Source organism: Prionailurus viverrinus, chromosome D2, assembly GCF_022837055.1.
Source record: "Prionailurus viverrinus isolate Anna chromosome D2, UM_Priviv_1.0, whole genome shotgun sequence".
Lineage (NCBI taxonomy): Eukaryota > Metazoa > Chordata > Mammalia > Carnivora > Felidae > Prionailurus > Prionailurus viverrinus.
Genome location: NC_062571.1, coordinates 11,348,504 through 11,370,259, shown reverse-complemented (window position 1 = coordinate 11,370,259; position 21,756 = coordinate 11,348,504). Strand labels below are relative to the sequence as shown.

The 21,756-nt window shown below is 42.5% G+C and overlaps 1 protein-coding gene and 1 non-coding gene across 2 annotated transcripts in view; both read left to right on the top strand.

Annotated features, from left to right (window-relative positions):
* Window positions 1–21,756, top strand: part of RYR2 (ryanodine receptor 2) — a 756,803-nt gene that overhangs the window by 397,773 nt on the left and 337,274 nt on the right. The gene's annotated exons all lie outside the window — the stretch shown is intronic.
* Window positions 7,452–7,558, top strand: LOC125148502 (U6 spliceosomal RNA). Its single transcript, XR_007145586.1, has one exon. It is a non-coding gene; the product is annotated as a U6 spliceosomal RNA (small nuclear RNA).

Sequence of the window (21,756 nt, the reverse complement as noted above, 5' to 3'; positions counted from 1 at the left end):
TGGTATTTTTCTTAGTTATTTCTGAAAAGCAATTTTACGATATCTTGTTCATTTACATTAAAAAAAAAAAGAAGCCCTGAAAGCTTCTAAAGAGCCAGAATTCTCATTCTTTTTCAAATCATTCATTCCAAATGTACTGTACAAACAAACAAACAAACAAAAAAGTGGTTTGGAACTTCTATTTTTGGCTTGTGTTCAAAGGATTATTTGTACAGATTTGGAAAAAAAATTAGTTTTCCAAATCACACAGCATAATATTTTATTTTAAAATGTTTCAGTGGGGGCGCCTGGGTGGCTCAGTCGGTTGAGTGTTTTGTTTGACTTTGGCTCGGGTCATGATCTCACTGTTCATGAGTTCAAGCCCCGCATCGGGCTCTGTGCTGACAGCTCGGAGCCTGGAGCCTGCTTTGGATTCTGTGTCTCCCTCTCTCTCTGCCCCTCCCTAATCTCTCTCTCTCTCTCTCTCTCTCTCTCTCTCTCAAATAAATAAACTTAAAAAAAATTTTAATGTTTCAGTAGATACTAATAAACTGTCTATATAATCATAAAATAGTTATAAGCACTCAACCTGATTTCTCCCTCTCTAACATAGTAAGTATGTTATTCTTATTTTGGTGTTGTAGAAACTTAACTCTGATAACCAGCGCTTCCTGAACTTATCCAACACCACAGTTTGTATCAGCAACACCCCAGACTGAAATTGGTTGCTTCTTCCTCTCTCTGCACAGTATTTTATTAGCGGCCCTTCTATACCACTGATGCCCCTTTACGTTGCTTATTTTTTTTCTCTCAGTCTCCTACACTAGCAATGAACTCCTTGAAGCTGTAGACACGATTTCATTCATCTTTGGGTTTACCATCCCATCTGGCACCTAGTAGATGTTTGACAGTTTTTATTAAACAAGTGAAGAAATGAATGGACAAATGGATGTTTGGATTCACTTAAGAAAATACCTGTCAGTACAGAAACAATTTCATGACTCTTGCATGAGAAAGACCCACTCAAGGATAGGTTTGTTTGTTGGAATGGAATGAATCGAAGAACAGATGGTTGTGGTCAAAGGGGGTAATTTTCAGTCTCCGAGTGAAGTTTTAATGATGAAGATGTAGGAGGAACAGACATTTGAGTCACAGACTTTGAGTTTTAAGGCATTGCTGGCTTCTTGGGTGGCAGATATAAAGAAGGAGGTTGTTGAGCTAAAGTAGGTGCAAGAATCGTCAATGAGAGTTTTCATGGTATCACAGCACCAATGGCATGACTGTGGACCAAGACAGAATATATCTTGAATAAGGAGAAAACTGAATAACTCTCAGGAGTATGATCAATTGATGGTTAACAAGGTGATGGCATCACAACTGGGTGGCTCAGTTGGTTGAGCATCTGACTTTGGCTCAGGTCATGACCTCGCAGTTGACAGGTTCGAGCCCCGCATCGGGTTCTGTGCTGACAGCTCAGAGCCTGGAGCCTGCTTCAGATTCTGCGTCTCCCTCTCTCTGCCCCTCCCCCACTCATGCTCTGTCTCGATCTCAAAAATAAATAAACACTAAAAAAAAAAAAAAGGTGATGGCATGATTGCATAAATGGATAGGTTCTTGGGTCAACATGTCCAGAATTGTTGGCAATCTTCAGTCGATACATAAAGGTATGCTGACCCCTTTTTCTAGCCATGGGGAGGATCTGGAAAGAGAGAGAGCCCAGCAACTTTCAGGACAGTATTAATGCTCAGGTCATGATCTCACAGTTCATGAGTTTGAGTCCTGCATCAGGCTATGCGCTCACAGTGTGGAGCCTGCTTGGGATTCCCCCTCTCTCTGTCTCTCTCTCTCTCTCTCTCTCTCTCTCTCTCACAAAATAAAGAAGCTTTTAAAACACACACACACACACCCACACACACACACACGCACAGAAAAAAAAGTGCTCAGCAAAAAAGGAGAGAGACAAGGAAAGAACAGAATGGAGCATCCTTTAAACTGAGCTAAGTAGAGCCCAGTGTCTGGAGTCTTCTGTTTGGTTGTTTATAGGCACATTCCCACTGGATGCAAATCACTATTTGCTGTTGTCTTTGTCCAATCCAGCTGTTGGTCACAGGCATTTCCACTTCACGTAGAAGCCCCCATGCTCTCAGAAAGCACAGTGAAAGTCAGGAGTAGGAAGGACCCTTGGAAAATGCTGAACCTAACATGTCACCTTAAAGGAAAGGAAATTGAGGGGTGCCTGGGTGGCTCAGTCGGCTGAGCGTCTGACTTTGGCTCAGGTCATGATCACGGTTCATGGTTTCGAGCCCTGTGTTAGGGTCTCTGCTGACAGCTCAGAGCCTGGAGCCTGCTTCAGATTCTGTGTCTCCCTTTCTCTCTACCCCTCCCCCACTTGCTCTCTCTCTCTGTCTCTCAAAAGTGAATAAATATTAAAAAAAATAAATAAAAATGCTCTCTCCCTCTATCTCTCCCTCTCTTTCAAAAATAAACATCAAAAAAATTAAGGGAAAGGAAATTGAGGCATAGAACATTTAAATGAATGATTGGAGATACTAGAATTAGTTACAGCAAAGATGAAACCCTAGCTCATAATCATGCGTCAGACTTGAAGTATGTTCACTATGCTTTGTAGCCTCCTAGTTTGTACATCTCTGAAATATTTTTCACTAAACCAAATTTTCTCTACTGTCCTTACAGTTATACTTTTAATGAACTACTTTTTTTCTTAGAGGAGGTACAATGTTGCTTAGTTTTTAGAGACAGTAACAGTAACGATATGCATATCATTAGATCGTATCATATACACACATGCATAAGATACATTTATTTCATCCGTTCGTAACTGTTTCCTGAGTGCTCATATATGCATCATCTTACTCTCGGAGACTGCTGAACATGATCACCTCAGCTGATCTGTTTCCAGCTGCACTGCTGGTCTCTGTGTCTGTATGTGAACAGTAGAGCAGAGCGAGGGGTAACCCTAGGAACTTCAGTTTTCCTTTAGAAGAGGTCAGTGGACAGGGGTGCCTGGGCGGCCCAGTTGGTTGAGGGTCCAACTTTTCATTTTGGCTCAGGTCATGATCCCAGCGTCGTGGGATCAAGCCCCGTGTTGGGTTCCATGTTGAGAGTGGAGCCTGCTTAGGATTCTCTCTCCCACTCTGGCCCCGCCACCTCCCCAGAGCTCATGTGTGAGCATGCTCTCTCTCCTCTCTCTCTCTTTCTCCAAAAAAGGAGGGAAAAAAGTCCAGTGGACAAAAGTCAAATTGGTACAGATTTAAATGGAAATCTGATGAAGATCTGGAAAGGCCAGCCAAAGGTTGTGTTAGTGAAGTACCTTTGTCTGGTGCCACCAGACGCAGACCGTGAGAAAAGGACTGGAGGTTTATTTGGGAAGGGAGGTCACCGTGAGACTCGGTAGAGAAGGGGTCAGAGAGGGTGTGTTGACAAGCGAGTTACCACCATGTGTAGCTGGAGCTTTTCCCTTGGGGAATTCTGGGAAACTGAGCCGTACAGTTCTCCCACCTGAGGGCTGAGACAAGGTGTTTACAACCAACTTTTCTCTGTCACTGAGCAGTGCTGCTCCCAGGGGGCGTTAATTCTGTGGCTTTTCCAGCTGCCGCTGTGATCAGAGCAAATCCTTAAGCAAAGAAATGTAGAACTTGGCTGCTGGAATTTCACTGAATGCAGAGCGTGAGGGTTTGATCCAGGCCCTGGCAGTGTCTGCTCCCCAGCCAACCACTATTTATCTCCTTATATGTTAGCAAGGCTCAGAAAGAGCGGTGGACACAACCTCTTGTACACATTGTGCGTCATCAAAAGTTGACTAGTATCTCTAGTGCCTAAGGCTCTATCGGAGCATCAGTAAGAACAGCCACTATGAGTTTCTTCAGAGAACAAGAGATAAAGTAGACCTTTCCCCAGGCTTCATGTGTGACTATGTCTCTGGGCCAAATTTAATTGAAAAGACAAAAGATTTGCACGAGCAAGTCCAGTTGATTGAGTTGATGTATTTCTGAAGGCTGGGTTCTCCTTAGGATGTTCTTAGCACTTGGAACGCTATTTGGGAACTTCAAGGAATAGTTGACTGAAATGGTCTGCCGGTCAGGGGGCTGCATAGTTTCTCTGAGTCTTTCTTTTGTACAGTGTATCCCACAGATAGCTTTGCAGGGATGAAAGTGGTCTTCTTTGAGATTCCTGCCCATTGTTCTCCACTCTGAGTAAGTCCCATGAAGGAAGGTTCCTCTGGGTTTCAGCAGAAGAAGGAATCTTTCAGGGGTCTTGATCACGTACCATACAGCATGTGGTACCTAGGAATATGATAGTTTATTTTTTTAGCTTATTTATTTATTTTGAGAGAGAGCGAGCTCGAGCATGTCAGCACAAGTGGAGGAGGGGCGCAGAGAGAAGGAGAGAGAGAATCCCAAGCGGGCTCCGTGCTGTCAGCGCAGAGCCCAACATGGGGCTCTATCTCAGGATCATGACCTGAGCCGAAATCAAGAGTCGGATACTTAATGGGCTGAGCCATCCAGGCATCCCGAAATACAATAGTTTAAAGCTTCCAAAGATGTCACAATTATTTCTTGGAGAGCATAAGCTCATCATTTCTCAAAGGGAAAAATGTGTAACCTGTGAATAATCTGTCCCAGAATCTTGTGTGCCAGGGTCCTCCCCCTAAACACGTACTTAGGTATGACCAATCGAGTTAGAAAATGCAGGAGGTCACAGGATATTGTACTCCACTGTTGGCAGTGCAGAAATCATAGCTAACCTTTTGGAATGATACCAACCGTTTAGGCAACACTTAATGATATCACCGAAAGGGACGGTTTTCCAGGAGGTAGCTTTGAAGAAGGCAACTTCAGCCGTTGGTCAATTCAGATCTTTCAATTGTGCAGAAAGCCAGCTATGGGTGTAGCCGGGACATTGTGCACCTGACTCTTATAAGAAACATCAAATAAGAATCACCATGATATTGCAGACTGTGTAAAGACAACCTTTTGTGATAGCTGTTGGGGTCGGTCCCCATTGACCCTGCCACTCCTTCATAACTTATTCATTCATTTACTTCTGTGGCTTCGTCTAGAGCTCATTATAATGACTGGTGTTTTTAATAATGACCTGGGTCATTACAATATGTAAAATCATGTTTGATGCCAATGGGTCATTTAAGACAGGGAAACTGAGTGTACATTTCCAAAGATATTCACTCAATGTTTGAAATAACGTATTAGCGGTTAAAGGTTACTAATTTAATAGTTAGCTAAGTCCCTGGTCAAAATTACTCCTTTTTGAAGGATGCTGAAAACGTCCACATACAGCCTTCCTACTTCCTTTCCCAGCAAAGCATTAAGTTATGGCTGGAAAGAAAAGGAGGACAGAGAGCAGAGAATCTAGATTTGGAGGGCTTTTTTTTTTAATCTATTTTACCAGCATTGTGAAAAGTGGGGGGAAAGTCCCTCAAAGTAAAGTCCAAATGAAACAGAACATTCCTTTCTGAATGAGACAGGCGATCAAAGTTGCTGGGTTACCCAGAATCTCTATCCGTTTCAGAATGCGTTTCTAAAAGCCTGTGTGTGGGATCGATGGCAAATTGTGTTTTCAGAAAATGGTTTTTTAGAGATGGAAAAAAAAAAATCTTCAACTGTCTCACATTTGGGAAGAACACTGTAGTGCTTTGTGGCATAGCGCTGATTGATTTTATTATCTCTTCCCACTTATGCTCATTTAACCATATGACTCATTTCTGGCACCTGGTGTTTTAGTTTGAAGGAGGCTGGAAGGGACCGGCCTCAGGATTTCATAGACAGGTGGGGTCTGGTGGCCTTGTTCCCGGGTGGTGGCTCTCCAGGTTGTGCAACGGATCTGCAATCCTCTCCTGTGTTTTGACACTAAATAGGAAGTTCGGATTCACGGTGGGCTTTTAATTCTTAGATCTGTTTGCCATGCTTAATTTACCTTTTTGGTCTGTTTGACAATTCTGCCTCAGTGGTCCATGAACGTGTGTTGTCCTCGGAGCGTCAGCTTCTCAGATAGGTCCTGTGGCGGGGAGTATCAAAGGCAGGCTCAGTCTTTGTCACCCGGTCTGTTTAAGGAGTGGGGAGAAGGAGAGCCTCGGTCCAAGAGTCACAGGTGCCATAGTGCTGCTCACTCCGTTTCTGCCAACATGGCGGGGATGCCGGCCAGGGCTTTCCACCGCAGACAGGAGTGTAACTTAACAGAGATCATCTCCCCAGGCTCTGACTAACCAGCCTCCTAAGGATTTGGGTAAGGAAGGTATGAAAGATTGAAAGCCCAAAGTCAAAGTCAGTTGGTACCTATATTGGACACTTGCCTGCCCTTGGGGGTGTCTATTGCTCTCCCAACATTCCATACTGACCCCAGTGGCCAGCAAAGGGCAAGGAATTGTCCTAAGGCGATGGGGAGAGGGGTTTATAAGTGAAGCTTGCCCACATCTGTCCCGTGGACGTGCTCTCTCTCCAGTCTACATCCCCCCATCCAGCCTCCCACCAATTCACGAGAGCTTTTGTCCCCTGGGGGTGTTTTTGGACAGTTCCTGGAATCCACACTCCCATCCTGCTTCCTTAGATCCCCCGGGGTTGCTGTGCACGTAGGAGCATTGGCCCCTTTTGCTGATGTTATTTCTTCCCACACACAGCTGGTTAGATGCCATCCTCTAAATGTCTGCTTAGCTGGAGGAAGAGAAGAGAAACTATGTTATCTGGGAAGGGCTCGCTTGAGGAAAACCTCTTATTAAAAGCAAAATCACAGCCAGTGATTTCTGCCTTTGACCTTGACTGTTTCTTGTCCTGTCTGGGTACTAAACTTATGTTTTACTGTCATGGACAAAAGTGAAGGTTCAGCTCGTATGTGGTGCTACCAACAGATGGCTGCTTAATGCCAGTGTCTGCTCTGATAGGGTTTCGTTCCTACCATGCTGGATATTAAATACTTTTAGCATCATCTTTGGTGAAATAATTGTGCTGTGTCACTTGCTTTCCGTCATGCTTGAAGTCCGGGGACCCTATCATGGCTTAAGGACTTCATCTGGAACTGAGTTCATTAAAGTTTCTTTGCATTGTGTATGACTTAGCTCAGTTTTCTCAAGTCAGCGTGCCTCTTGATTGAATCAAGCTTTTTGTTTTAGTGCCTTGGCTTCTAAGGTGGGTTCTACTCACTCGGGCATGGTAGTCAAAAGAAAGAAGCCAGTCACTACCCACCTGAGGGGTTTATCTTCAGTGTCAAGGCAGGATGCATCACAGGTGTCCTCCCTTAGCGTTGATGTGATACAGGAAACGTAATCTTGATGGGCCGTGAGCTCAGCCGCCTGGGTGCCCGCCGGAGGCAGCTGCACTGGAGAAGGGAAGTGGTGTTAGGTCTCAGGGTATAGTTGATGCAGTGGGAACAGCTCAGGCTCTCTCATGCCTCTGGTCTCCTAAATGGGTTTCCTACCATTTCATCAGCAAAGACAGGGTTGAGTGCTCACTTTGGCATCACACAAACTAAACGTAGAAAGATACAGAGAAGATTAGCGTGGCGCCTGTGCAAGGGTGACGTGCAAATTCATGATGCATTCCATATTTTTATGGGTTAAATGGGCAATGGGCATTAAGGAGGGCACTTTTGGGGATGAGCGCTGGGGTATCATTTGTAAGAGTCAAATGACTGTGTCCTACTCCATAAGCCATGACAATTCTGTATGTCAGCTAACTTGAATTTAAGTTAAGGGGCGCCTGCGTGGCTCAGTCAGTTGAGCGTCTGACTTCAGCTCAGGTCATGATCTCAGGGTTCATGAGTTCAAGCCCCACGTCAGGCCCTGTGCTGACAGCTCAGAGCCTGGAGCCCGCTTCGGATTCTTTGTGTGTGTGTGTCTCAAAATAAGTAAACATTAAATTCAAAACAAAACAAAAACAAAAAACAGGGTTGAACTCTGCCAAGACTACCTCATCGGAAATGGCAGCTCACTTTTTAATCACCTCTTGTTTTCCACTTACTTTTATACTGTGTTAAGGAGAAGCAGAGCACTTTTAAGATTGATTACACGGATGGATTCTGAAATGGACTGCTTAAGTTCCAAGCCCAGCTTCATCCTTTACAGCTGCATGACTCTAAAACCCTTTGTGCCTCATATTTTTGCCTGTAAAATGGACATTGCCCAAAGGACTGTTAGTCAACACATTTCATTGCATTAAATGAATAAAAATGTCACAATAAGAACCTAACACCTTTTTTTTAAATAAGTAGCAGTTGTTAATAACTACAAGATTATTTGCGTTCTCTTAAAAGAGCATTTGCATTATAGAAACAAACTAGACAGGTGTTCTATGTTCGGCAATAAAACTAGGGAAAACTGTTGAAAAGTCCAGATGAAAAGTGTGCCTCCAGCATGCCCCACGGGTTGCTGTGGGATTGGGGGGGGCAGTTAGAAATTTGATGCCAAATGTGTACATGAACGTACTCTGTGCACCATGCAAAGACCTTCAGCCAAGAGCTTCTTACAAAAAAAAAAAAAAAAAAACTTGTGCAAACCAATGAAACATACAAGGAGTCAAGTGATAAAAGATGTGCTAGATCATACGCTGGATTCTTTGGATCAGACAAGATCTGAAACTAGAGAGCCTGACTGATGTATGACCACAGGCAGTGTCAAAGCTCCCTGATAAAACTGCACAATTCAGTTTAGAGAAATAAGGCTTTTTTGTTCTGGTTTTGTTTTTTCCCATGTTGAGATGGCTCCGACTCAGTATGAAGAATTGGCAGGTGGAAAAACTTAATATTAGCAAGCACTTACCTTTTTTTTTTTTTAACGTTTATTTATTTTTGAGACAGAGAGAGACAGAGCATGAACGGGGAAGGTCAGAGAGAGGGAGACACAGAATCTGAAACAGGCTCCAGGCTCTGAGCTGTCAGCACAGAGCCTGACGTGGGGCTCGAACTCACGGACCGCGAGATCATGACCTGAGCCAAAGTCGGCCACTTAACCGACTGAGCCACCCAGGTGCCCCATCAAGCACTTACCTTTACTGTACCAGATGGTGTTCTGAGCCCCTTAAGTATGTTAACTCATGGGCCGCCTGGGTGGCTCGGTCCGTTGTGTCCAACTCTTGGTTTCATCTCAGGTCATGGGTCTCAGGGCTGTGGGATTGAGCCCCATGTCGGGCCATGTACTGAGCAGGGGGCCTGCTTGAGATCCTTTCTCTCTCTCTCTCTCTCTCTCTCTCTCTCTCTCTCTCTCTCTCTCTCTTTCTCTTCCTCCTTCACTCCCTCCCTCTCCCTCTGTCCCTCTCCCCTGCTCACATTCTCTCTCTCAAAAGAAAATAATAAATATATTAAGTCTCTAAATCCCCACAATAACTCTATGAGGTGGATAGCCTCAGTATTCCCATTTCACAGATGGGGAAATGAGACACAGTGCAGCTATTTTTTCAAGGTCATACAGTGTGGAAGCAGCCAAGGCAGAACTCAAACTTTGGCCTTCTGGCTCTGAACTTCATCCCCTCTATCCCTTCACGCTATATGCTGCTCAGGTGCAGGGAAGCAAAGGACTGAGTGTGCCCTGCTGTGTTCTTCCAAGGTCATGAGGGAGAATATCTCCTGCATGTAAACAGGTAAGCTCTACTGACCTACGTCCTAGAGTGTCTGAGCTGCGAGTGACTTCTGGAGTATTCCACCCCAGCCAGCCCCTCTTGGCCATCACAGCACCGTGTCTCCCCTCTCTCTCGTTTGTTCTCTTGAACCACACTATGTAATGCAGGTTTAGACACACATGATTTAAAATACTAGTCTTGGGGCACCTGGGTTTCCATCACTTGAGCACCCGACTTCAGCTCAGGTCATGACCTCGCTCGCGGTTCATGAGTTCGAGCCCCACATCAGGCTCACTGCTCTCAGCACAAAGTTTGCTTCAGATCCTCTGTCCACCTCTCTCTCTGCCCCCACCCCTGCTTACGTTCTCTCTCTCTCTCTTTCTCTCTCTCTCTCATTCTGTCCCTCCCTCAAAAGTAAGTAAACATTGGGGCGCCCGGGTGGCTCAGTCGGTTAAGCGTCCGACTTCAGCCCAGGTCACGATCTCGCGGTCTGTGAGTTTGAGCCCTGCGTCGGGCTCTGGGCTGATGGCTCAGAGCCTGGAGCCTGTTTCCGATTCTGTGTCTCCCTCTCTCTCTGCCCCTCCCCCGTTCATGCTCTGTCTCTCTCTGTCTCAAAAATAAATAAACATTTAAAAAAAAAAAGTAAGTAAACATTAAAAAAATGTTACTCTTCACCACATGGCAAAGTACGTTCACGTCTTTGGGGAGTATTTTCTGATGTTTTCAGGCTTGGAACAAGTTGCTCAGTTTCTAAAATTGCATCCATCTTTAAATGCATCTCAAGGTGGACTCTTCTCTGCACATACTGTTTCACGTCAGGACCACAGACCATTCTGCACATAATGCCCTGTGAGAAATTGGTGCGTCTTGGGGCGCCTGGCTGGCTCAGTCAGTAGAGCGTGTGACTGTGAAGTTCAAGCCCCACATTTGGTGTAGAGATTACTTTTAAAAACATCTTTAAAAATAAATAAATAACTAAATAGGATTTGTAAGTTTTGTTAAACAATGTGAAACTTTTCTCTTCCCCCTCTTCCACACGGACCAAGTACCAGAATTAGGTTATTCTGTGCACATTTATTTCTTTTGTGCTTATTGGAAATGATGCCCCTGGGTTGTTGTCGTCGTCGTCTTCTTCTTCTTCTTCTTCTTCTTCTTCTTCTTCTTCTTCTTCTTCTTCTTTTTACGTTTATTCATCTTTGAGAGAGACAGAGCGTCAGCAGGGGAAGGGCAGAGAGAGGGAGAGGGAGACACAGAATCTGAAGCAGACTCTAGGCTCCACACTGTCAGCATAGAGCCTGACGCAGGACTCAGACTCACAAACTACGAGATCATGACTTGAGCTGAAGTCGGACGCTTAACCGACTGAGCCACCCAGGTGCCTCAACCCCTGAGTTGTGTTCGTACAGCAGGAGACCTCCCCCCACCCAATTGTATAGAGATACAGTTGATACACTTGTGGTGTAACTTTAAGGTATACAGCACGATGGTTTGGCTTAGGTGATTGTGAAATTTGTACTCCAAACAGTCAGTTAGTTTGCATCCATCATCATATATATATATAATATATAATATATATATATAATATATATATTATATTATATTATATTATATTATATATATAATATATATAATATATAATATATATATGTATATATTTTTTTAAGTAAAAGGAACTGAACCCAAAAGAACTCCCCTTGTGATGAAAACTCTTAGGATTTGCCCTCTTACCCACTACCCTGTGTAGCACAGGGCAGAGTTGGCTTATCCTCAGCACGTGGTAGCTTATGCGACCAGTGCGCACCGATCTTTATCCGATCCTCTGCCGCCACTCCTTGCCTCTGGAAATCACAGGTCTGATCTCTTTTCCTGTGGGGTTTTTGGGTTTTTTGTTGTTGTTGGTGTTTGTTTTTGTTTTAGTTTGAGATCAGACAGTAGTTGTCTTTCTCTGGCTGACTTACTTCACTCAGCGTAATCTTCTTTATCCCCTCATCCATCAGTGGACACTCAGGTTGTTTCTGTGTCTCAACTCCTGTAAATAATGCTGCTGTGAATGTGGGGGTGCAGATGTCTTTTTGAGTTAGTGTTTTCATTTTCTTGGGGTGTATTCTCAGAAGTGGAATTACTGCATCAGGTAGTGGTTCCATTTTTAATTTTTTGAAGGTCCTCCATCCGGTTTTCCAATAGCAGCTGTACCAGTTTACAACCCCAGCAACGGTGCATGAGGGTTCTGTTTTCTTCACATCCACCCAGCATTTGTTGCCTCTTGCCTTTTTGATGACGGTCACTCTAATGGGCGGGAGGTGATATCTCATTGAGGGTTTGATTTACTTCTCCCTGATGACTAGCAATGTTGAGCATCTCTTTATGTATCTGTTGGCCATTCATATATCTTCTTTGGGAAAGTTGTCTATTTCCCAAAAAGCCCCACTTTTGCCCATTTTAATTGGATTGGTTTTTTTTCTCCCTAATGGGTTCTTTGTATATCTTGGATATATACCCTTTATTAGATACACGGTTTACAATTTTTCCCCATTTTGTAAGTTGTCTTCTTTTTTTAAACATTATTGATGGTTTCTTTTGTTGCGCAGAAGCTTTTTAGTTTGGTTTAGTCACACTTGTTTATTTTTTATTCTGTTGCTTATGCTTTAGGTATCATATCTGGAAGATCATTACCAATTCGTGGGTCAAGAAGTTCTTTTTCTAGGAATTTCCTGGTTTCATTTGAGTTAAGTCCTTAATTCATTTTGAGTTAATTTTTGTGAGTGTTGTAGAGTAGGGGTCTAGTTTCATTGTTTCACTTGTGAATATCCAATTTCTCTAGCACCATTTCTTGAAAAGACTGCCTTTTAAAAATTTATACAAAGCTTAGGCAGATGCTATGATCATTTTACATTTCTGCCCAAAATAATAGTTCTCAATAAATATTTGCTGCTTTGAGGTGTCTTTTTGAAGAGCTCATTAATCTGTGTTTCTCTTGCCCTGGAGGATTTATTTTAAAAGTACTCAGATGTATGTATCTTTGAACATTTTATTTAAAGGCCTTTAGAGCAATTAATTGCATCTGCCAGCATGTTTGTAGGGACTAATATTTCACAGAGAGGCACACCTTTCTTGTTTCTTGAACACTATAATGAGCACATTGTGTGGCCAAGGGAATATTTCTTTATTTATTTTGAGAGAAAAAAAAAAAAAGAGAGAAACAAACAGCAGTGGAGGGGCAGAGAAAGAGAGAGAATCCCAGCAGGCTTCATACTGTCAGCCAGAACCTGATGCAGCGGCTCAAATTCAGGAGCCGTTAAGATCATGACCTGGGTCAAAAATCAAGAGCTGGACGCTAAGGGGCTCCTGAGTAGGTCAGTTGGGTCACGATCTCACAGTTTCTGGGTTCGAGCCTTGCGTCAGTGTGGAGCCTGCTTGAGATTCTCTCTCTCCCCCTCCTCTCTCTGCCCTTCCCCTCCCCGGGCTCTTTCTCTCTCTCAAAAGAAATAAACTTTAAAAAAAAAAAAAAAAGGAGTGGGACGAGTGAGTTTAGGGCACTGTGATGAGATGTCATTTGTATTACCTCAGTGGATTCCCAGGTACTTTGTGAGGTCAGTTCCATTATAATTTCCATTTTACCAAAGTCCTCATTGGTAGCTAGGAAGCTAAGAGGTATGATCTTTGCAAGGCCAAAGGAAAGTAATGCAGCCAGGACTGAAGTTTCGCGGTCTGGAAAGTTCATAAGAGCGGGAATGACGTCAAGTTTTGTCCCTCTTTTTACTCCTATCTAGAACCTCACACGGCAGATAGCCCATTTAATGAACTAAGTGATAATTGAACAAATAAATGGGGGGGAAACACCCAACAGTAACCAGCAAGATAAGAATATCTTCAAATTATTTGTGATTCATGTCTGGTGCTCAGCACTCTGTGGGTTTTGAGATATAGCAATTTATACAATTATTTTGCTAATGCATTCCTGATATTCTGCCCTTCTGTATATGAGTAACAATGTGGTGTACCTTTATCTTCACGAACTTCCACTTTTATTTTCCTAATTTTGTCAAATTGTGTTATATTTCAATCCTTGTCCCTTTTTCTCTCCCTTCTCAACTTCATGTTAGCTCAAGATTTAATGAGCTTATTTTCTTCTGAAGCCTCAAAACCATTATAAAACTTTGAAGTGTAGAAAATGATGTGTTTTCTCAACTTGGCTTGAGGCCGCATCTCTTGGCATTGTTATTTTCAAGACATGATATTTTCAGATTAAAAAAAAAAAACTTTAATGTTTATTTTTGAGAGGGACACAGAGTATGAGTCAGGGAGGAGCAGAGAGAGAGGGAGACACAAGAGTATGAAGCAGGCTCCAGGCTCTGAGCTGTCAGCCCAGAGCCGGACGTGGGCTCAAAGTCACAAACCGGGAGATCATGACCTGAGCTGAAGTCAGAAGCTTAACTGAGCCACTCAGGCACCCACCCCCTGCCCATGCCTCTATATATTTTCATATTGAAATCAACTCGGTCCATTTTTTTTTTTTTGGAGGGGGGTGAGATATGGAAACCCTATTTAGTGTTTTTCCTTTACAAGTTAGTGCTGTGTTATAGAAAGAAAGCAAAACGTACATTGCTTCTTTTGTCCCTTTCTATTTGCTTACAAAAGTTAAAAAGCACATTCATCAGTTTGTCTCACCCTGAAACTCAAATAGTTTCTTGACTTCAAGTTTGTACCCATTTTATTTATTATTATTTAATTCTTTTAATGTTTATTTATTTTTGAGAGACAGAGAGAGACCGCGTGAGCGGGGAGGGGCAGAGAAAGAGGGAGACACAGAATTGGAAGCAGGTTCTAGGCTCTGAGAACAACGAGATCATGACCTGAGCCGAAGTTGGACGCTTAGCTAAGCCACCCAGGTGCCCCAATTATTATTATTTTTTTATGTTTACTTATTTTTGAGAGGGAGAGAGAGAGCAGAGGAGGGGCAGAGAGAGAGGGAGACACAGAATCTGAAGCAGGCTCCAGGCTCCGAGCCGTCAGCACAGAGCCTGACACGGGGCTCGAACCCACGAACTGTGAGATCATGACCTGAGCTGAAGTCTGACGCTTAACTGACTGAGCCCACCCAGGTGCTCCAAGTTTATACTCATTTTCAACAAACCACAGATGACTCTTACTTCTCTCAGTGCTTCAATCTGTGACATGCAGAATTCACTGTTAACATTAAGAAAGATGTGTTGTAATTATGGTCTGTTTTTATTGGTCGCTCACCTCCTGCTATTTGTTCGGCACGGGCCTAACACTGATTAGGGAGAGCAAACTAACCTCTCCACTGGCTCAAACTAGAAGTTTCTGCTACTTCTAGGTCCACATTCATGCCCAACCACCAAAGAAGGACAGCTTGGTTGCAGTACATGATTATATCACTCATTGGCAGTTCCGTTTAAATGAATGGAACAAGGGATGCCTGGGTGGCTCAGTCGGTTAGGCCTCTGACTTCGGCTCAGGTCATGATCTCATGGTCCGTGGGTTCGAGCCCCGCGTCGGGCTCTGTGCTGACAGCTCAGGGCCTGGAGCCTGCTTCCGATTCTGTCTCTTTCTCTCTTTCTCCACCCCTCCCCTGCCCATGCACTGTCTCTCTCTGTCTCTCAAGAATAAATAAACCTTAAAAAACAATTAAATGAGTGGAACAGAATAACAGAGACATGCCTTTACAGGACTCCCTCAAGTGCACGGGCCCAGGAACAAGTTAATATGTTTGTACATAACTCAGATTCTTTCTCTTCTGGCCTCACCTTTGGTATGTTGCAAAACTCCTCCCAAACTACTTAGACCTTCTGTCAACATGGAGCTAGCTGAACTTTTCTTCTGCCTTCTCCAACCGCTGCCCACTTTATTTTCATGTGTTTTTCTTTTTCATAATCTTAATACCCAGAGAAGGGGTTCCTGTCAAAGGAGTGCTTTCTGCCTTTTTGAACATTGATTAGACAGTAAGTCTACTTGGTGTAATCTTTCATGGTATTTTTGGCTCAGCAATCCTGTTGTCCCCAGAATGTAGAGCTGTCTTACAGTTCTGTCTTTGCCCTAGTTGTGTCTGCCTATCTTTCCCTCAGTGTCTAACAGACCAGTCTAATTTCCCCTGGATTTCCTAATTTAACTGTTTTATTTTAAAATCTAGCATCGATTTCATTTCTTCATGCTGATCAATAAATATATTCCCTGAACTTTGCTTGTGATCAGTGTTGACCATTCAGTATTTCCCTACCTTTCCCTGATTTAAAGTTTTTCATCTCTGTTTCAAAAGAAGCATATTTCTAATGTTTCCTTGATGATCCTTTTTCTAAATTTCATTTCTCATTTATGTTATTTTGTTGCAACCATAAAATAATTGCAGATGCTTATATAGCTTTCTAAAAGCTTTCCATGTGTTACTCCTTAAAACAGTCCCCCACCTCCTCCCTCCAGAGTGGGTACCATTATTCTAATTCTATTTCAGAGATGGGGGCTCTGGGTAGCTCCTGGGAAGCTCAGGCGGTTAAGCATCCAACTTCAGCTCAGGTCATGATCTCATGGTTTGTGAGTTCCAGCCCTGTGTCGGGCTCTGTGCTGACAGCTCAGAGCCTGGAGCCTGCTTCGGATTCTGTGTCCCCCTCTGTCTCTGTCCCTCTCCTACTCGTACTCGGTGGCTATCTCTCAAAAATAAAAATAAAAAGTAAAAAGTTAAAAGTTAAAAAAGAAAGAAAGAAAGAAAGAAATGGTGACTCTGGAACACAGAGAGGTTAAGTAACTTGCCTAAAAATTTGCCAGGACTCAACTGTGGCACATTGGCTGGAGTCCATGGTTATAACCACTATGTAATATGACAGGATAATAGTAATACCTCTTACTATTATAATTCTTCATTAAGCCTAGTAAATATCCAGTGCTCCAGTCCCCTTATCAAAGGATAACTGTCCATAACATACGTCGTTACTGCATGCAGGAACAGTCTCCTATAACCCCTATAGACAGCTCTGGCTTGTGTGTTTCATGTTCTGTGTTGCCATGTTATTTCCCAGTGTCTTTCCCCCACGTCTTTTTACTTGAGTCACTTTGTTTACATTTAATTATCCAAGGTGGAAAATACAACTTCCCTTATTTCCATTTGCCCTCATTGAGCCTTGGGGATATTACTAATAAGGTCTGACCAAAAAGTTACAAAGGATTTTTTGGGGCACCTGGGTGGCTCAGTTGGTGAAGCAACTGACTTCAGCTCAGGTCATGATCTCGCCTTTTCTGAGTTCAAGCCCTGCGTCGGGCTGTCTGCTGATAGCTCAGAGCCTGGAGCCGGTTTCAGATTCTGTGCCTCCCTCTCTCTCTCTGCCCCTTCCCCACTCCTGCTTTGTCTTGCTCTCTCAAAAATAAATAAACATTAAAAAAAATTTTTTAAATGTTACAGAGAATTTTAACTCCTAGGTAGGGAAAAAAATAGAAAAGCAACCTATGATTTGAATAATGTGGAATCTGTGGTTTCTCTAATCGTGACTGTTGCTGACCCTGCAAGTGGATATTGCAGTTCTGTGTGCGTTACCTGTGCTGTGTCCCCAGTGTTTCTGTCACAGAGGGACAGTCTGATTCATACTGATTAGCACCCAGGTTGAAGCCTTCTCTTTGCTCGCCTCTTAGACTAAGAGGCTTCGTGTAGAAATTGTCAGGTGAGGCCATGTGCTCTGTCAGAAAGCTGTCCGGGATCCTTACCCATGCGTAGAGCAGAGATGTAAAAGAGAAGTCCTTTCCCAAAGCTGAATAGTGCCCACATGTGCAGTGAGAACTAGGTTCCCTCTAAACCCACATACGCCTCGGTGTTCTGAGATTATAATTTTTATTTTCGCAAAACACGCGTGACTGTGGTTGAGAAAACACTTTCTGTAGAGGGCGTGTCGGCATCGTCTCTCCATTCTTCACTGGTCTTCCTTGCCCCACACCAGCCCCCTGTGCCTGAGCGGCTGCCGGTCTGGTTCTGTATATATTTTGCTCAAATGTGCAAGACTTACCATGAACTCGTGCCTACCGAGGATGGGGCGAGATCCCTAGGCTCGATTCTTCCTGGTATGTGAAGTCAGGCCAAATATAGCACTTCTGTTCCGTGGTTTGTTTCCGTACAGACGCTCAACAAGTTTTGTTCAACCTTGGACCACCCTGCACGTGACCCATTGTTGCACTCGGATGCTTCCAGTACCATGAGGTTATTTCCAGACATTTTATTACACCCTCAGAGATCTTTCTTTCTCATGAACCCTATAAAGAAAAGTTACAGCCACAAAAGTTTTAAGGCAAATAGCTAAATATTTCATGTATATTACATATAGGACTTACACCATTAATTTTGAATTTTGTGTATGACCCCCACAGAAATAGACTAAAGCCCACAAAAATTCTTGTTAGTCAGTAAGTCACAATTTTCCCTATTGAAATTAAAGCACAAGTAAAGTAATCCTGGAACTAAGAAATCTACATTTTCCATCTGTGTTCCATCATCTGTCTTCCCTACCTTAAAAAATGTATTTTAATATTAAAGTTTCCAGATGTAAAATATGCCAAAGTAGCTATCTTATATACTCTTCACAATAATGACTCTTGTTTTATATATATATATATATATATATATATATATGTATATATATATATATATACACACACACACACACACACACACACACACACACACACACACACACACCTAGCATAGGCTTATTTAGTTTAAACTGAAGGTATATACTAATAGTCCGTTTATATTCATTCACTTATTCAGTTGGCAAACATGAGATGGGGCTCCCTGGGCCAGAGTGTGATGGGTGGCCAGGAAGCAGATTTCAACACATGTCTGCTCTCCAGAGCTCGTTCTCCAGTGGGAGATTGAAATGAGCATAAATAATTTTAATACAGTGTGATCAATCCTACAAAGAAAGAATAATTCATTCTAGGGTGTTGGTAAAATCCCACTGAATGAGGTGACTTTCTGACTTTGCAAGATGATTCCCATTTTGCAGCCCCAGAAGAAGGGGAGTGTATTTTAGTCTTGAGGATAACATGTGAAAACACGGAAGGTGGAGCAGAGCCGACAGGCTCCCCCTGAGCCTGACAGGCCTTGATTGCCAATGATCTTACTGCCTAGAACAGTGCCTGGTAGCTACAAAATAAATGTTTATAACGTGCAAATGTACTGTAAATATATGAGCACCTAAGCATATTTATAGTATGCACTTTGAAGTAAGAGTGTACTTGAACCGTCCTTTGTAGGAGGAGTTGGTAGGAGTTGAGGCAGTAGAGGAGGGTTGGGTCATCGAGGGAAGGAGCTGGCATACAGGGGAATGGGCTTTGACCTTAGATGGAACTGGAAGCCAGAAATTCAGAAATGACGGAATTTTTTAGCTTGGACTTAGACTTGGCTTTTAGAATGGGCCGTGGACCAGAGAAGCAGTTACATGTATAGATACAAAAACGGTATTGTATATTCAGTTTGGGAAGAGTTGAGGTGGAGGCACGTGGAGACCATTCTGGATGAAATGTCCACGAGATGATTAGGAAGCGGTACTTGAAGTCAACTGGGAATAGTTAACCTGAATTCTTGTTGCCCCTCACTAAGCCATACCATACATAGCCCTTACAGAAACTCTTATAATTCGGGTGCTCTGTGTGTGGGAAAGGGTAGGTTTGTTTATGCTTATTCTAAATTTATGAAATGAGGGACACCTGGGTGGCTCAGTCGGTTAAGCGTCCAACTTCAGGTCAGGTCATGATCTCACAGTTTGGAGTTCAAGCCCTGCATCGGGCTCAGTGCTGACATAACATATTTGACATAGTTGCAGTCATAATGCATATCCCATTGGGTGTCTACCCTTGCAAGTTTACATTATACGTTATGTATTTTGCATGTTCTTAAAATTTTCACTAAAATCATTTCTGTAAACTTACTAAAACTTACAAATTCAGATTGCTTTTTCTTATTAGTTTGCATATGTGTATCTTTGACAATGTATTGTATATTCTGGTAATATGGTTATGATCTACCAAGCTTTAAATTTTTTCCTTGAGAATCTGGCAATAAGTGTTATGCACTGTTCCCATTTCTGGGTCTTATTCAGTGTGTTTAGAATTCAGTCGTCAAATCATCTTTAGGAAAGTGTTGCCATTATAATATTTGTTAAGCCTTGTTCCTCTGTCTCTTTTTTCCAGACATATATTGGCATGATTTACATATACACCCAATAGAGTCCTTATAGCTGGTCTCTTTTTTTTTTTTTTTTTGAAAATGAATCTTTTGCTATTTCCAAATTGTTATCTTTTAGGAATTTCTTACCACAAAAAATAAAATTTTTTATTTTTACTTCATAAAACATTTGCTGTTAATTCCAACAGTTGAAAATAAAAGTCGTTTCCTCTGACCTTTCACTATCAGACTTGAGGTAGTCAGTCCTTTTCGACTAAGTAGATTATTTGTTGGATATGATGTAGCAGCATTAAAGAAACATATTTGATTGAATGTTAAGCCCCAAACTCTGGAAGCCTTCTATTAAAGTCTGCAGAATATGAGAAGAATCAGATTTATTTTCGTGTGGCCATTCCTGCCTTTTGTGATATGTGCTGTGCATTTTCAAACTCTAGTCTTAAATCTTTTCTCATATATTCAAGGTTTTGAATGCTGTTGGCTTTCACGCGTATTTACTGACAAAGAGAATTTATTTTTCTTGGTCTTTTACTTGCCAGTAAATATATGATGCTCTATGGATCGTAGGGCTCTGACTTTGCAGCCTCAGCTCTACCTCTTTAATGCAAAAGCAGCCATTGAGGAAATGTGAATAGATGAGTGTGGAGACACAGCACAACTTTCTTTTTTTTTAAATTTTTTTTTAATGTTTATTTATTTTTGAGAGAGACAGAGTGCGAACAGGGAAGGGGCAGAGAGAGAGGGAGACACAGAATCTGAAGCAAGCTCCAGGCTCTGAGCTGTCAGCACAGAGCCTGACACGGGGCTTGAACTTCCAAGCTGCGAGGTCATGACCAGAGCTGAAGTCGGATGCTTAACTGAATGAGCCCATTTGCAAATACGGGCAGCTGCCATGGGTTCTGCAGTAATAGGTAACAGGGAACAAAGACGTCAGGCTAAAATATGACCAATCTGCTAAAAACGCTCTTCCCTCTCTATTATTTTAGTTTATTTTAGCTCAGAATGAATAAGTTTTATTGCTCCATTTTTGATACCAGAAACTTTCAATTTAAGTACACTTACAGAAACATCTTCTTTAACTACCCATCAGCTTGTATTATTTTCTCCTATCTTGGATTTTTAACTGGCATGGATTGTTGGAACACAGAAGTCGATTTCGAACTACACCAAAAAATGAACTCATATTTGGGTATTTTTTTTTAACTGAACATACGTTCATACCTCAACAAATTAAGTCATTAGTGTAGAAATTAGCATCGATAGCCCTTGTCCGATAATGGATTGGGGTTTGGATCAAGTATAAGTTGTGACAGCCACGTTCTAACCATTACTTCCACATTCTGCCATTTGTAAGCCTGCGTGCTTTTCTTTTCCAAGAAAGTGAACTCCGCCGGAGATGTATACACCTTTCTGCGGATTTCCCTTGGGCCCTTCGTGACACCTTGTATCTCTCAGATCACATTTTCTCAGTGTTCTATCTAATTACTACAGGTGGCCTGCACTCTCATTAGCGACAAAGCAAGCTTGCTCGGAAACCATGAATACGTATGTACACATTCAGCTTTCCAAATTCACACGAAACATTCCGATCCAAAACTTATTTTCTATTCTCTTTCTTCAATTTTAAGATAAGAAAGGGTAAATTCCATTTTATCTTCTCTGATGGCTAACACTTTAAAATACCGACATCCTTAATCAGGTTTTGTATGTCGTATAGTTCTCTGTATTTTTGTATGCTGTTGTTTTGCAAACTAAGAAACGTTTTCTGCCATTTACCTCCGGGGGAATGTAATGATCTGTGTGGGTTGGAATGCATTGTTGTAGGGTTCTATTTTCAATGCTGAGAAACTTCATAAGCTGGTCCTAACCTACCATCTACGTGTACTGTCCTCTACTTGCTCTGTACTCCAGGCACCCCAGGTATGCCCACCATTCAAGAATTCACCCAGCCTTGTACCACCTTAACCTTCCTGTCTGGAAAATGGTCATGAAGGTGTTCTCTGAGGCTCGACTTAA